This window comes from Hylobates moloch, unplaced genomic scaffold (genome assembly GCF_009828535.3).
Source record: "Hylobates moloch isolate HMO894 unplaced genomic scaffold, HMol_V3 SCAFFOLD_1, whole genome shotgun sequence".
Lineage (NCBI taxonomy): Eukaryota > Metazoa > Chordata > Mammalia > Primates > Hylobatidae > Hylobates > Hylobates moloch.
The window spans coordinates 201228690-201243085 of record NW_026652276.1 but is presented as its reverse complement, the minus strand read 5'-3'; the positions used below and the strand labels follow the sequence as shown (position 1 = coordinate 201243085).

The window sequence follows — 14396 nt, the reverse complement described above, 5'->3', positions numbered from 1 at the left end:
CTATACATTTTGTACAAAAGTAATTTCAAAAAGAAATAAATTCACTGGATCTGAATATTTCTCTTTCCTCCTGTATTTGTTGATTTTTTAAACCCTAGTATAGGACCCTTTTTGAAGCAAGTAGGAGCTCAGATGATGTTGGCTTTTTTTTTTTTTGTATTTATACTGAAGAAATAAAAGTGTCCTTACTGTATTTGTTGATTTTTAAAACCCTAGTATAGGACTCTTTTTGAAGCAAGTAGAAGCTCAGATGATGTTGGCTTTTTTTTTTTTTTTGTATTTATACTGAAGAAATAAAAGTGTCCTTACAAAGGTTTAAAATAGAGGTTTAAATTCCCAGGATTACTTATTATTCAACTTCCTGGACAGGGATGTATAAACTGTTGGCTTATGTCTTACAGTAGAATATCACAGGATTCTAAAAATACTGCATGTTTCCAAAGAAGGATACTGTTCTTTAAATCTACCAAAAAAAAAAAAAAATCCCAGGAGACATCTTGAGCAGAGTTTTCTAAAGAAGAGCAATGCTTCAGTATTCTACCAGCAGAGACAGACCTAGAAGTAATTTGGAAACTACCAACAAGGCAGCCTATGGCACTCAACACAGCCCCAGCTGCTACTACTTCAAGGCGTCATTCTATCCTTGCCATTCAGATCTTTCTGCTACTAACTGAAAGGAAAGAAGGAGACACGGAAAATCTGATTTAAGTCAACTATAACTACGCTTTCTATGTTTAAAATTATCACAATGTAGTTTTAAAATTTTAATAATATTTCTTTTCACAAAAAAATTGAATAACAAAGGCTTTCCTTCCCAAAATGTCTTTACCTTTATAATGAAACAAGCTGCTTATTATCTATTTAATTGTCATGCATACATTTATATACATATGCAATAGAAATATTTTATCTATTATGATAATAAGATGAACAACTATCTTTATCAGTCAATTTGTTTAAGATAAATTTCCCAATCAGTATTAGCAACCTAAATTTCTATACCACAAGCATCTCTTATCTAAATATGTTTCAATCCAACTTTCATGGCAAGCCAGATAAAGAAAATTTCATGAGATCACAAAGAAAAATGAAAGTGTGAAATAGAGCAGATGTTTGGCCCCATGGGCGCCATGGGGTTAATAAAGTTCCAAGTGGATCAACAGACTCCCTACGTAAATCCACATCATCGGATTCCTGCAACGGAAAAGCCCTCATAGTGGTTAAACTGTCACATTAGAGATGCTTCTAGAACGGGTAATGCTGTCAGAGCTAGAAGTGAGATCTGCAACAAATGTTGGGAAGGATGCCATCAGTCTTTTTTTAAAAAAAAATGCCAAAAGTTTTCCTTTTTGATCTTAAAATAGTTGGTGAACAGTAGGCCAACTACCCATTAATCCATCCATATCTCCAAATCCAAATTATTTTGTGGCTATTATTTCTAGGACTACCAATATCTATGTGAGTGTTATCTTCTGAAATTTCATGGATGATAATGCCTCTTTATGCTCACTCACTCAAGGCTAAGCTAGAACTATTACTGAAGGAGTTAGGCCGTGAACAACACCTGGGAAAAATAGTGAAGAATTCAAGTAATTCTTTGAGGCTGAATGTATGAATTTTTGTCACCATAGCCATGAATTTCAATTTAGAAAGATCAAAATCTGAATCAAATATCTTTTCCAGATATCTTCTACAAATCACTTGCTAGCTGCATGAACTTAGTAAGTACTTTCCAATTTTAAGTCAGTTTGCTTTTCTTATAAAATGTGGCTAAAAATTACCTGTTGTATATCGTTTGACCCAGCAATCCCATTACTGGGTATATACTCAAAGGAATATGAATCTTCCTATTATAAAAACACATGCATGTGCATATTCATTGCAGCACTACTCACAATAATAAAGACATAAAATCAACCTAAATGCCCATCAATAATGATACACTGGATAAAGAGAATGTGGTGCATATACACCACGGAATACTATGCAGTCATTTAAAAAAAAAATACCTAAGGGCCGGGCACAGTGGCTCATGCCTGTAATCCCAGCACTTTGGGAGGCCGAGTGGGCAGATCATCTGAGGTCAGGAGTTTGAGACCAGGCTGACCAACACTGAGAAACCCCCCATCTCTATTAAAAATACAAAATTAGCCAGGCATGGTGGTGCATGCCTGTTATCCCAGCTACTCGTGAGGCTGAGGCAGGAGAATTGTTTGAACCCGGGAGGTGGAGGTTGTGGTGAGCCGAGATTGTGCCATTGCACTCCAGTCTAGGGGACAAGAGCTAAACTCCACCTCAAAATATAAAAGAAAAAAAAATTGAGACCATGTCCTTTGCAGGGACATGGATAGAACTAGAGGCCATTATCCTTAGCAAACTAATACAGGAACAGAAAACAAATACAGCATGTTCTCACTTATAAGTGGAAGCTAAATGATGGGAACACATGGACACATAGAGGGAAACACCACACACTGGAGCCTTTTGGAGGGTAGAGGGTGGTGGAGGAAGATCGGAAAAAATAACTAATGAGTACTAGGCTTAATACCTGGAATGATGAAACAATCTGTGCAAGAAACACCCATGACATAAGTATACCTATGTAACAAACCTGCACATGTACCCCTGAACTTAAAATAAAAGTTAAAAAAGGAGATATTCCATTCAGAATAGTTACTGTAATGTTGTGGTTAATAAATATTAGTCACTGCTTTTATTAAAAGGAGGCATTTTGCAAACTTTGCGCCCACTCCCAGTCTTCCTCAGATTAATGCTATTTCCTCAATGTCCTATTCTATCCCAATTGCCTCTATAATTAATTAAAATTCTTACTATCATTGTAATGAAAAGTCTTGGCAAATGTTTAAACTATTTCTGTTGTTCTTCTTTTCTCTGATTTTTATAACAAAGACAATTTGGATAATTATTTACAAAACTGTGCAAAATACCTCCTTTAAAATATGCATTTTTATTAAGATGCCACAAAAATTCTGCTTGTGTCAGCAAAAATTCTTAAAGAGCACAGTTTTGCTAATAGGAAGATGCAGCATATGTCTACGCTCTGTTAATCAGGAACCTAAATAGAAAAAAGGAAACAAACCGTATATGTCATGAAAATGAGAATACAATCAATCTAAGATATTTGCCAACTTAACAAAATATAAACTGTAATATATACTTCACTATTATATATACACACATATACATGTATATACATACGTACATGTATGCATACATACAAATACAAGCAATGTATGTAGTACAGAGTTTTCTTTTCTTTCTTTTTTTTTTTTCTTTTTTGGACAGAGTCTCCCTCTGTTGCCCAGGCTGGAATGCAGTGGCGCAATCTCAGCTCACTGCAACCTCCAACTCACAGGTTCAAGTGATTCCTGTGCCTCAGCTTCCCAAGTGGCTGGGATTACAGGCATGCACCACCACGCCAAGTTAATTTTGTATTTTTAGTACAGACGGGGTTTCACCATGTTGGCCAGGCTGGTCTCGAACTCCTGGCCTCAAGTTATCTGCCCGCCTCAGCCTCCCAAAGTGCTGGGATTATAGGCATGAGCCACCACGACCAGTTTATATAGCTTTCTATAATCCACATTAGTTTTTCTTTAATCACATTAAACACAATTATATTTACCATTGATTCTATGGTATGAAATAAAGGCATAGAAACAGACTCAATCTTCTGAATATATTATTCTGCATGTTGTGAGCCGACATTTATATGAGTATTTTACAAATTGTAGTTGACAGATGCCAATTATCTTAATATAAGAAAAAAAATTCTTTTAAATAAAAATATAATGGAGGATAAATCAAGTTAAATTGTTCTTCATTGTCCTTAGATTCTGTAAATAACATATGGTGTGCTACTAACTGAAATATAATTACCAGTTGCATGACTGTATTTGTTGATACTATCCTATAATTTTTGCAATTTTAGACTAACACAAGTAACTTAGTTTTTAATAGAACATTTATCCTTTATTTACATATTTTTAAAGCATTTCTTTATAAAATTAACATTGTGTATTACTAACGTGATTCTATCTTTTCCTCCATCCCATCCCCTCTCTCAGGAATACAGTGATAGGGCCATCAGTGCTATCATAGATAGGGACATGTCTCAGGTGTTCTGCTAGCATGGAAGTAAAGTACTCAGTGTTTCCTCTTGAGGGAATCAGGAAAGGAATCAAAGAAGAAGTAAAAATTGAGATTTGGAGACACAGTAAAAACCTGTGAAGTACACAAGATTTCAAAGAGTAAAAGCTAGAAGGAACAGTGTGTGTAAAGGCAAATCATTATGAGAGACTTTGGCCTATGGAAAGAAATTCCCTGTGACTGGTTTGTAGACAATGAAGGATCATGTATGCCAAAATTTAAAGTTTCAGTTTTATTGTATACAGAGAGTTTTTAGGGACTAGTTTTTAACTAGAGAGTGACAAGATCAGAGATTGGATTAGAAGAGTTAAGTGAATCTGAAGATAGAAGTCCAGTCAATAACACCACCTTATAAGGTGATATTGGGGATTATATGAGTTAATATTTGTGAGGTACTTAGAACAGAGCTGGCACATAATGATCTGTGTCAGAATTATATATATATATATGTGGGGGGGTGTTTTCAACTAAATTAAATATATATACATATATATGTGTATATATATATATATATGTTTTCTATTATATTTAAACTATTTACCAGAGAAACTCATTATCATGCACATTGCTTTCATTTATTCTAGAGATATATCCAGTCACATGTAAAATATTAAGTATGCCTTCTGTAAATACTCTTATTTTCAGTATGGTGCCTCCCCTCTGTTGTCTTCCTTCAAAGGTTTTCTTGGATTTTCCCAAAGAATAAACATCTTAACTTTTGCCAGAATCTGCGAAGAGCGATTGCATGGATGCACAGGTGAGTCAGTGGGATCGCAAGGTCTAGCTCTTCCCTATAACGACCTTTAAGTCATTACCCACTCACGTCTTCCAAAATACCAAATATCTCCACTTATTGAGCCTTTGGTGTCTTGTTTTGTGTTCCTTGTAAAAAGCACTTAGGTCTTCTTGGCTTTTCTAATCCACTGAGTCATTTGCCACTGCCCATATATTTCCCAGCCCATTTTTTAAAATCTTATAATAAACATTCATTTGCTGTTATCTTCTATCCCTAAGTCTCTTTTTCCTTGTAGGTTTGTACAGTTCAAAATTCATTTGCTTTTAGTTTAATGAGACACTCAGAAAGGGGGTAGAGATGTGTTCAAGTTAATTTGTTAAACAAGAATCCTTTATTTGCTTTATTCAGGTGAAGAAACTAAGTCTCAGAGAAGTTAAACAACTTATCATTTACACAGCTGATAATTGGCCATGGACAAAATTTATTCTAGATACACCCGCCTACAAGGCAGTTTTCTCCTGCCCCATACTTCTTTGAACAAGACCAATATGACTTTTTAATGAGAAAATCAAAATGATTATATCCAGGGCATGTATCTCTCTAATCAGTAACAACTGAAAACAACATTTGAGTCAACAAATTGTATGGACCAATATAATTCAAGGCAATTGTTTGTGATATAAAAAAACAAGTACAATGCCTAGGCCACTTGAAACCTTAACTCTGTGATTTTTATCTCTATTTGAGTTTTTCTTCACTTACTGTTAAAAATAATTGTAAAATCCGGCTAAGTTCTCAAAAGACAAACTGAAAGAGCTCTCATGCTGACAACAGTAAGAATGGTAATGTATCATCTCGGCATGGCACTGCTTGGAACTATTTCAGTAAACAGGATAAAGCTATGTTAGACTAGAAAAACCAGGGCCCTCCTATGACCTTTATAGGAGCCATACAGTGATTATGAGAAGCATGGCCATAAAACTACCTTTATCATCATAAAAGGTTTTGCGTCATTTGAAGCTGCACTATGGATATGGCTAAGAGAGATTTTTTTTTTCTCTCTCTCTCTTTAGTAAAGCCCTTCAGTAAGTGGTATTTCAGTAAAAAGTACACGAAAGAGTTCTGGGTTTGAGATAGTCTCATTTCAGCAGCTGCAATGTCAAATTTATAATTGTCCACATAAACAATTCAAATATATCTGTTTACATGTACTCATGGAACAAAAAAAGGCTTGTATCATAAAATTCTAAAACCCACAAGCTTTAGTTCTTCTGTCACATCTCAGTGGGTTTAATATCCTTCTGCCATATTATTTACAACTTCACAAAAAAGTAGTTATTTCCTATTATCTGTTCAATAAATATGTAGAGAAATGCGGCTGCAGAGATACAATTTGTTAATGAAATAGCCCAGAGAATCTTCACGGTGTCTAGTCTCAGAAGCTTGCACAGCATCTATTAAAGCTTGCTTCAGTTCCAAAGAGTAACTCCAATTTTACACGTTGATATGTTCCACTCAGACGGCTGAGGCATGCTTTCTGAATAGAATATGCAACATGAGTAATGCACTCTGTGATACAACATATATCTGACCACACAGGCACATCTAAACACTTGTTGAACATTGTTCTATTACTGAGAAGACCGTCTCATTTCAGAAATGAGATGGATATGGAACTTCCAGTTCTTGGAATTATTTTCTAGAAGAGAAACTCACCTTGCTTGTTGTAGTTCTTAACCAATTTTCACAACACTGTGAATACACTATGTTCAAAATATTTTGTACAAGTTTCAGGAAACCTGTAAGCTAGTCACAGGTAGGTACATCACTGTCCCCAAGTTTGTATACTTTTACCACCTTGTAAAACAGCATCAAAAAAGCTCTCATTTGCTATTTTCTAAAAAATTTCACTTTATGCTGAAAATTCCCCTCACTGAAAAAACAAATAAATATTAGAAAAATACTAGTTATTATTCCCCTTATTTGATGGGAAGGTTTCTTTTCTCTATATAAAAATGAAGTTAAACAAAGGGGTTTGTGTCTATCAGATAGAAAAAAATGACATCAGAGTTTGGAAAAAAATTGTAGATAGGGGAAAATATTATATTAGACATGAAAATCTACTTCTAATCTAACACAGCATAAATTTTAAAAGCAAATGTATGAATAAACTTTTACATTAATCAAAACCTTAGAGTGATCTAATGCTATTTAGGCCTGAATATTCTTTCTTTTTTACAATTTAAAATGCAGTTTAATTTCCTCAAAGAATAAATATCTTTTGCCAGAGTCAGGGTAGAAGAGCTGCTTGGGTTCACAATCTGTATGACAGACCATAGTCCAATACTCTGCGGATAGTCACTATATCTGTGTTTCACTAATTTTGATACTGAATATTATTTATGAACTAATCATTTTCTCTTGAGTTTTAAAAAAATTATTCAATTGTATTAAATGCAGCTACAGAATGCTCAAGAGAAATATAACGGTATAGAAGTCAATATTTGAAAAAGCTCTATATACACACATAAACATGGAGCTTTATAGAGAAAGTTTTTGAGGAATATGACAATTATTGGTCGATTTTGAATGTGGCTTTATAAAATTAGAGATATTTTTGCAAACATATCTATTTTTTATAATGGTAAGAAGAAATATCACTAATTATTTATATTAAACTATTTGCATAATCAGTGTGACAAGAATCATTTTTGGGGTATTCCAACTTGTTTTGTTTCACTGCCATCTAAACTTTGCTGTTTTGTCTATTTTTAAAAAAATTAAAACTTCATTTAATTCATTTATGAATTGCTTTAAACAAAGTAACATAAGGAGCTCAAAACAAAGACTAAACCATTGTCCAAAAATACCAGTTTTAAAGAAAAAGTCAAGGTTGAGTTTGAGAAAGAAATACAGTTGATTACTAATAAATAAAGAGAAATATGGTCATAAAAGATCTAAAAATTTTGTACGGCAATGTCTAACTAAGTGCTGTTTTACAGAGGAGGTGGGATTGAGATATACCACAATATTAAGGCAATATAGGATTTCTGAGGATAAGGTAAGAGACACAAAATTCTTGGTGGAGGATCCAGCTAGAGAAAGTCTTGAATGCAGGAAACAGTCACAGTTACCACTGACTGTATGTCCACTCTACACTAGCCATTTTACCTATGTTATCTAAACAAATTTTCAAACAATTCTACTGTAAAGCCATTTATCCCCACTTGAAGATTAGTACCATTCTCATAGATGTTAGGAAACTTGCCAAAGGTGGAAGCCAGGTAAGTCTGAGGAGTCTCACACACTGCATTGCCACAAGGGTTTAGACCCTTAAAATGGATTCAAAATCAGCATATTGAGAACTTGCTCACCAAATCAAAGTTCAGTCAGCAATAATGAAGCCTGTTGCTAAGAGTTTATAAATACTGTAATTCTACATAATACCTCTGGGAAAACCTGGCCTACGCTTGGGACAGACATATTTGAATTCAATTAGCAGAGAAGTACCACTTAAAGCTTGAAATCCAGGAAGAAATACTTGGGAGGGTTGGGGAAGGAATGAGGAATCTGTAGACCCTTGCAAAGCCACTGAGGATTTTAAATAGGAAAATGTAAAATGCAAATAGAAATGTGCTTTGAAAGACACATGTAAAAGATGTGTTTGAGAATAACGGAAACTGAAATGGGAAGCAAAAATAAACAGACACAACAGGTAAGGCTTTATCATTGCTTCATTAAGACCTAGGGGAAAAAAATCCCTCATTGTCTCTCGGTTGAAGATATGTCACCTACTTAATTTATTTTATTGCAGGTTGTCTACTTTTTTACTTTACCTTATATCTAGCCATCTCTTCATGGAGACTTCAGGTGAGATAAAATGTCATAGCAACATAGCTAGGCCCACAAGAAAAAAGTAAAATATGAATTTATGTCTGGTTAAACTTGGGCACATTTTCAACAGAATAGTTTGAACGTACAGCCTCATAATTTTCATGCTCTTGAAAAAGACACTTGTAAAATTATTTTCTTGCTACTTTGCAAAGCTCTGGCTCAGAAAATTACTACCCTTTTGATGTGAAGGCTGATATAACTAATTATAGCTAGGAAGACACAATTCTTCCTTTAATAATAAAGAAATAGCAATCTTTCACCTAGAATAGAACAGTGTCTGGATTTGAAGCATGAAAGATTAAATCAGTAAGCTTTGAAATTCTATTATATTCAGAGAGACAATGTTTCCAAGGACAATAATATTGACAATAGAAGAAGGTTTCTTCAAGAGCATTTCAACCTATTAGCAGACTCGGTGCAGTGAAAACAATGCCGAGCTGGAGATGAAGAGACAAGTACTCCTATCGCCTGTCCAGGCTCTCTTAGGAATCATCAGAATACTTCGGTCAAATTAGGCGACTTCTCTAATTTAACAGTGCAATGACTAGTTTCAACCACCAATTCGCAAGGGAAGAAAGGAGGAACAGAAAGGGAGGAATAGAGAGAGAAAAAAAGATGTAGCAAGAGACTGTGAAAAAGAGGAAAGAAGAGAAATATGGAAGGAGAAAGAGAGAGAGAGTTGCTAATTTGTATTTCAGTGCTTTTTAACCTTAACTGGCATCAGAATAAGCTGGAGTACACGTTAAAACGAAGATTGATGAGCCCCACCCACCATTTTTGAAGCAGTGTATCTGGTGTGGGGCATGTTAGTAAGCATTTCTAACAAGTTCCCAGGTGATTGATGCCAATGCTGCCAGCATGGAGGCCACACATTGAGGACTGTGTTATAGGTCTCCATCAATATGCAGTCTCACCAAGAAAAATCTTACATAATTCAGTTTGGTCTTTACATTGTTAAGAAAAGTGTCTCAGAAACCATCTTTCTACAGGTCATTACTTATTCTGTGTGCTGTATATTCTTTAGTTTCAAAATACTGAACTTCCCCTTCCTATATATTTGTTAGAATCACTATTAGGTATATGTTTGCAATGATTAAATAGATGTGCTTTCTATTTCTTCACATATAAGACATGCTAAAAAAGAACAAAATCCAAAAGCCCCAGGAAGCAGTGACATTTATGCTGATGTGGTAGTGACAGATTGGCCCTGGAGATCTTATCCTACCATACCAACAGGCATTCTCATTCATTGCTGGTACAAGGATAATTTGGTTTAGTTGTTTCAGAATAATTTTTGACACTCTCTGTCAAAAGCTTTATTAATGCAACTAAAGGTACCATTGCAAGCACAATTAATAACAACAGTAATTGAGCACTAACTCTATGCTGGTCACGTGGCTAAACGTTGTACATGTGTTATGATATTTAACACTCCCCACAGCCAGAAGAGAAGGAAAAAGATCCCACTGTGCTTTTTGTTGGTCAGTTCAATATTTTCCTGTTATTCACTTGTGCTGTCATTATTTTAAAGGATACATTGACAAACAGAAGAAAGATATGTATACGCATTCAGAATGAGAGTAGAGAGATACATTCTGTCTTTCACCCACATAAGGATGATCAGGAGAGCAGAGATTTAATTTGTCTTCTGCTGCTCTGGATGAACATTCTGGAGAATAGTTTTAAATGTTGGAATGTCCAAAGGGAGTATGAAGTTGTAAAATGCATTTCCCCGAATCCTGCTGAGGTAAAAATTTTGTCTTTGGTAGAATATTGAGGATAAACTAACTTATTTTCTAAATATTACTTTGGAGGCTAAACATGATTTAAGACGTTAGAAGAAAGCACGTATGCTATACAGGTTTTCAAAGACAGGTATTTAATGATTTTAACTTCTTAGATCTCTTCTTTCAAAAAAGGGAAATAATAGCTCTGTCTGAAAATACATTTCTGTAATTCTATGGCCAAAGATAGCCAATTTGTTGTTTCATAATATGTAGACACAGACTACTTTCACAATTATAGGTAACTTTGGTTGTGTATCTCTAGAAACAAAACTCATAATCTACTCTTTCTCAAATTCTGCAGTATCTCTCTTCATAAAGTAATTATTTCACCTTTCCCTTCTGTAATCTATGGAAATGTTACTGACAAGATGGTTTTTCTAGTCATTTTGACTTCTAATATCCATCTCTCACCTTTTTTTTATAACAACTGTCTGCCAAACAAAGTAAAATTTATTAGCAATAGAACGTTGAATTGTATAATGTAGTACGGTTTACAAAGTGAAGTGTAAAGGATGGGGATGAAACTGAGGTTCTAATATTTTGCTTTTAGTTCCAGCTCTGCCTCTAAATGTTGTGTGACCCTGTAGAGATCATTTCACATTTATGTATTTCATTTTGTCCATATATAAAATGAGAACATTAGACTAGGTAATCTCTAAAATCTACTCAAGTTCTCTGAATTAGTGATTCATTCTGAAAATCTGGCTTTGGTCCTAAGATAGGTACAGGTTGAAAGGTAGTCCAGATAAGACCACTGAAAAATTCCTCTTTCAGAAATACATTTTTAAATAGAGTTTGTACACAAGTCCTAACAAGAAGAATTTTATATTGTGATACAAATGAAATAAATAAGTTGTTTATATATCACTCTTTTAAATTCCAACATTTTAACCATACATAAAGCATCGTTCAGACACCCTTTTAATAGTGTGTCTAATGTATTATTTAATAATACTGGCCAGGCACGGTGGCTTATGCCTGTAATCCCAGCACTTTGGGGAGGCCAAGGCAGGAGGATGGCTTTAGCTCAGGAGTTTGAAGCCAGTGTGGGCAACATGGCAAACCACCACCTCCCCATCCCCGTCAAAAAATACAAAGAAATTAGCCAGGCCTGGTGGTGCACACCGCTAGTCTCCAGTTTTGGAAGGCTGAGGTGCAAGGATCACTTGAGCCTCAGAGGCATAGGTTGCAGTGAGCCGAGATCATACCACTGCACTCCAGCCTGGGCAAAAGAGTGAGACTATCTCAAACAACAACAACAAACAAACAAAAAATCTTAAAGTGCATAGTTCATGCAAATAATTCATTTATTCTATAAAAGTAATAATGTAACTAGATAAGTAATTACATAACTGGTTTGAACTTTTAGGGAGTCTTCACTACTGATATTGATTACTGTGGATGAATTAACTAGGTAAAGTTCTTTATATCATATGTTGTACATGTAAATATATAATGTAGATGATAGGATCTCACAGTAACATGTCAAAATATTAATGTGTCTGTAGCTTGGTGTTCCATTTTCTAACAAGTAAACTAAAAATACAGAAATGAAACACATAATGCAGGGATATTGAAATCATACATATGATTCCAGAAAACACACATTTTGGAAAAAAGTAATCATATGGTTACCTCTTTCAGTTCTCTATGTTCTCTTAGGAAGGTATTATGGGGTGATACACAAAATGATGTCAGAAAAAGTATTTTTTCATTCTTGTTAATTATTTTAAGGAAGATTTAACTTATATTTTGTTTGAATCTTAGCTCACACAAATGCCTCCTTTAAGCTCACAACTCAAGCACAATTCTTAAGTTGAAAAAGTTCAAATATCATTGAAATAATAAAATTTTCATATATTTTGTGGAAGTTAAAATATATTATTCCTCAAAAGAAACTAGGCTGCTATGCAACCAGGCCCAACAATGTAGCAATATTCATAGTATTCATTTACAAAAAAAGTATGCAATTCCAGAATTAAATAAATTTGCAGGAATCTAGCATTTTATTAAGACTGAAAAAAAAACCCTGCAAACCTTTAAGGCCTGTTAAAGATTTTAGATGGTGACTTATCAAAAATATAACTTTGAGAAATATGGCAGGAGAAATTCGACATTTACCTGATGACAAATTCTACTTCATTTGTTTACTGAGGGGGAAATGCCAGTGGTTACAGAATATGTATGTTTATTGCTCAAAAGCAGATGCTAATATCTGCTAAGCAGATTTCCCATGATCTTGCCTAGAAGTGAAAGAGTGGCATAGACTATGTAAAATGAAGATAACTATAATAACATTACCTACCTCAGAATCTTGTTGTAACAATTGAATTAGATAATTTTTGTAGAACATTTAAAACAACATTTGGCCCACAGGTAATATTACAGACATTTTAGTTATTATTTGTTATTCGTTATTGTTTTATTGTTGTATATAATTCATCATGAAAAATGGAATTATTTCTACAGATTCTTCTTTGGCTGTCCAGGTATGTATTACAACTTTGCATTATAACTTTTGAAGCCCTGAGGACTTTTATCTTTGTGGGCCCCTTCCCCCCTTAAGCAATTAAAAATCATACTTTACAACTGTATTGGTGTAAAAATGAGCATATTAATACTAAATAATAATTTCTTGACCTAAAAGTTTAGTTTTTCCTTCTTGTTTTAAATGTAAGAAAACTATTTTCATGAATCCTTTAAAAGTAATACGGAAGCTGAAACTGGATCCCTTCCTTACACCTTATACAAAAATTAATTCGAGATGGATTAAAGACTTAAATGTTAGACCTAAAACCATTAAAATCCTACAAGAAAACCTAGGCAATACCATTCAGGACATAGGCATGGGCAAGGACTTCATGTCTAAAACACCAAAAGCAATGGCAACAAAAGCCAAAATTGACAAATGGGATCTCATTAAACTAAAGAGCTTCTGCACAGCAAAAGAAACTACCATCAGAGTGAACAGGCAACCTACAGAATGGGAGAAAATTTTTGCAACCTACTCATCTGACAAAGGGCTAATATCCAGAATCTACAATGAACTCAAACAAATTTACAAGAAAAAAACAAACAACCCCATCAAAAAGTGGGCAAAGGACATGAACAGACACTTCTCAAAAGAAGACATTTATGCAGCCAAAAAACACATGAAAAAATGCTCATCATCACTGGCCATCAGAGAAATGCAAATCAAAACCACAGTGAGATACCATCTCACACCAGTTAGAATGGCCATCATTAAAAAGTCAGGAAACAACAGGTGCTGGAGAGGATGTGGAGAAATAGGAACACTTTTACACTGTTGGTGGGACTGTAAACTAGTTCAACCATTGTGGAAGTCAGTGTGGTGATTCCTCAGGGATCTAGAACTAGAAATACCATTTGACCCAGCCATCCCATTACTGGGTATATACCCAAAGGACTATAAATCATGCTGCTATAAAGACACATGCACACGTATGTTTATTGCGGCACTATTCACAATAGCAAAGAGTTGGAACCAACCCAAATGTCCAACAACGATAGACTGGATTAAGAAAATGTGGCACATATACACCATGGAATACTATGCAGCCATAAAAAATGATGAGTTCGTGTCCTTTGTAGGGACATGGATGAAACTGGAAAACATCATTCTCAGTAAACTGTCACAAGGACAAAAAACCAAACACCGCATGTTCTCACTCATAGGTGGGAATTGAACAATGAGAACTCATGGACACAGGAAGGGGAACATCACACTCCGGGGACTGTTGTGGGGTGGGGGGAGGGGGGAGGGACAGCATTAGGAGATACACCTAATGCTA

At 34.7% G+C, this 14396-nt stretch overlaps 1 protein-coding gene and 1 long non-coding RNA gene across 4 annotated transcripts in view; one reads left to right on the top strand and one right to left on the bottom strand.

The window, feature by feature from the left end:
• The window catches only part of KCND2 (potassium voltage-gated channel subfamily D member 2), a 489044-nt gene that overhangs the window by 446500 nt on the left and 28148 nt on the right, over positions 1-14396 (bottom strand). The gene's annotated exons all lie outside the window — the stretch shown is intronic.
• The window catches only part of LOC131380939 (uncharacterized), a 58026-nt gene that overhangs the window by 19360 nt on the left and 24270 nt on the right, over positions 1-14396 (top strand). The window contains exons 1-3 of one of the 3 annotated variants that reach the window (XR_009209242.1): positions 33-1721; positions 4847-4924; positions 5312-6126. This is a non-coding gene — a long non-coding RNA (uncharacterized LOC131380939). Of the gene's footprint in view, positions 1-32; positions 1722-4465; positions 6127-8717; positions 8774-14396 lie in introns of those variants that run through there. The other 2 variants (XR_009209245.1, XR_009209244.1) reach the window with 2 other exon arrangements.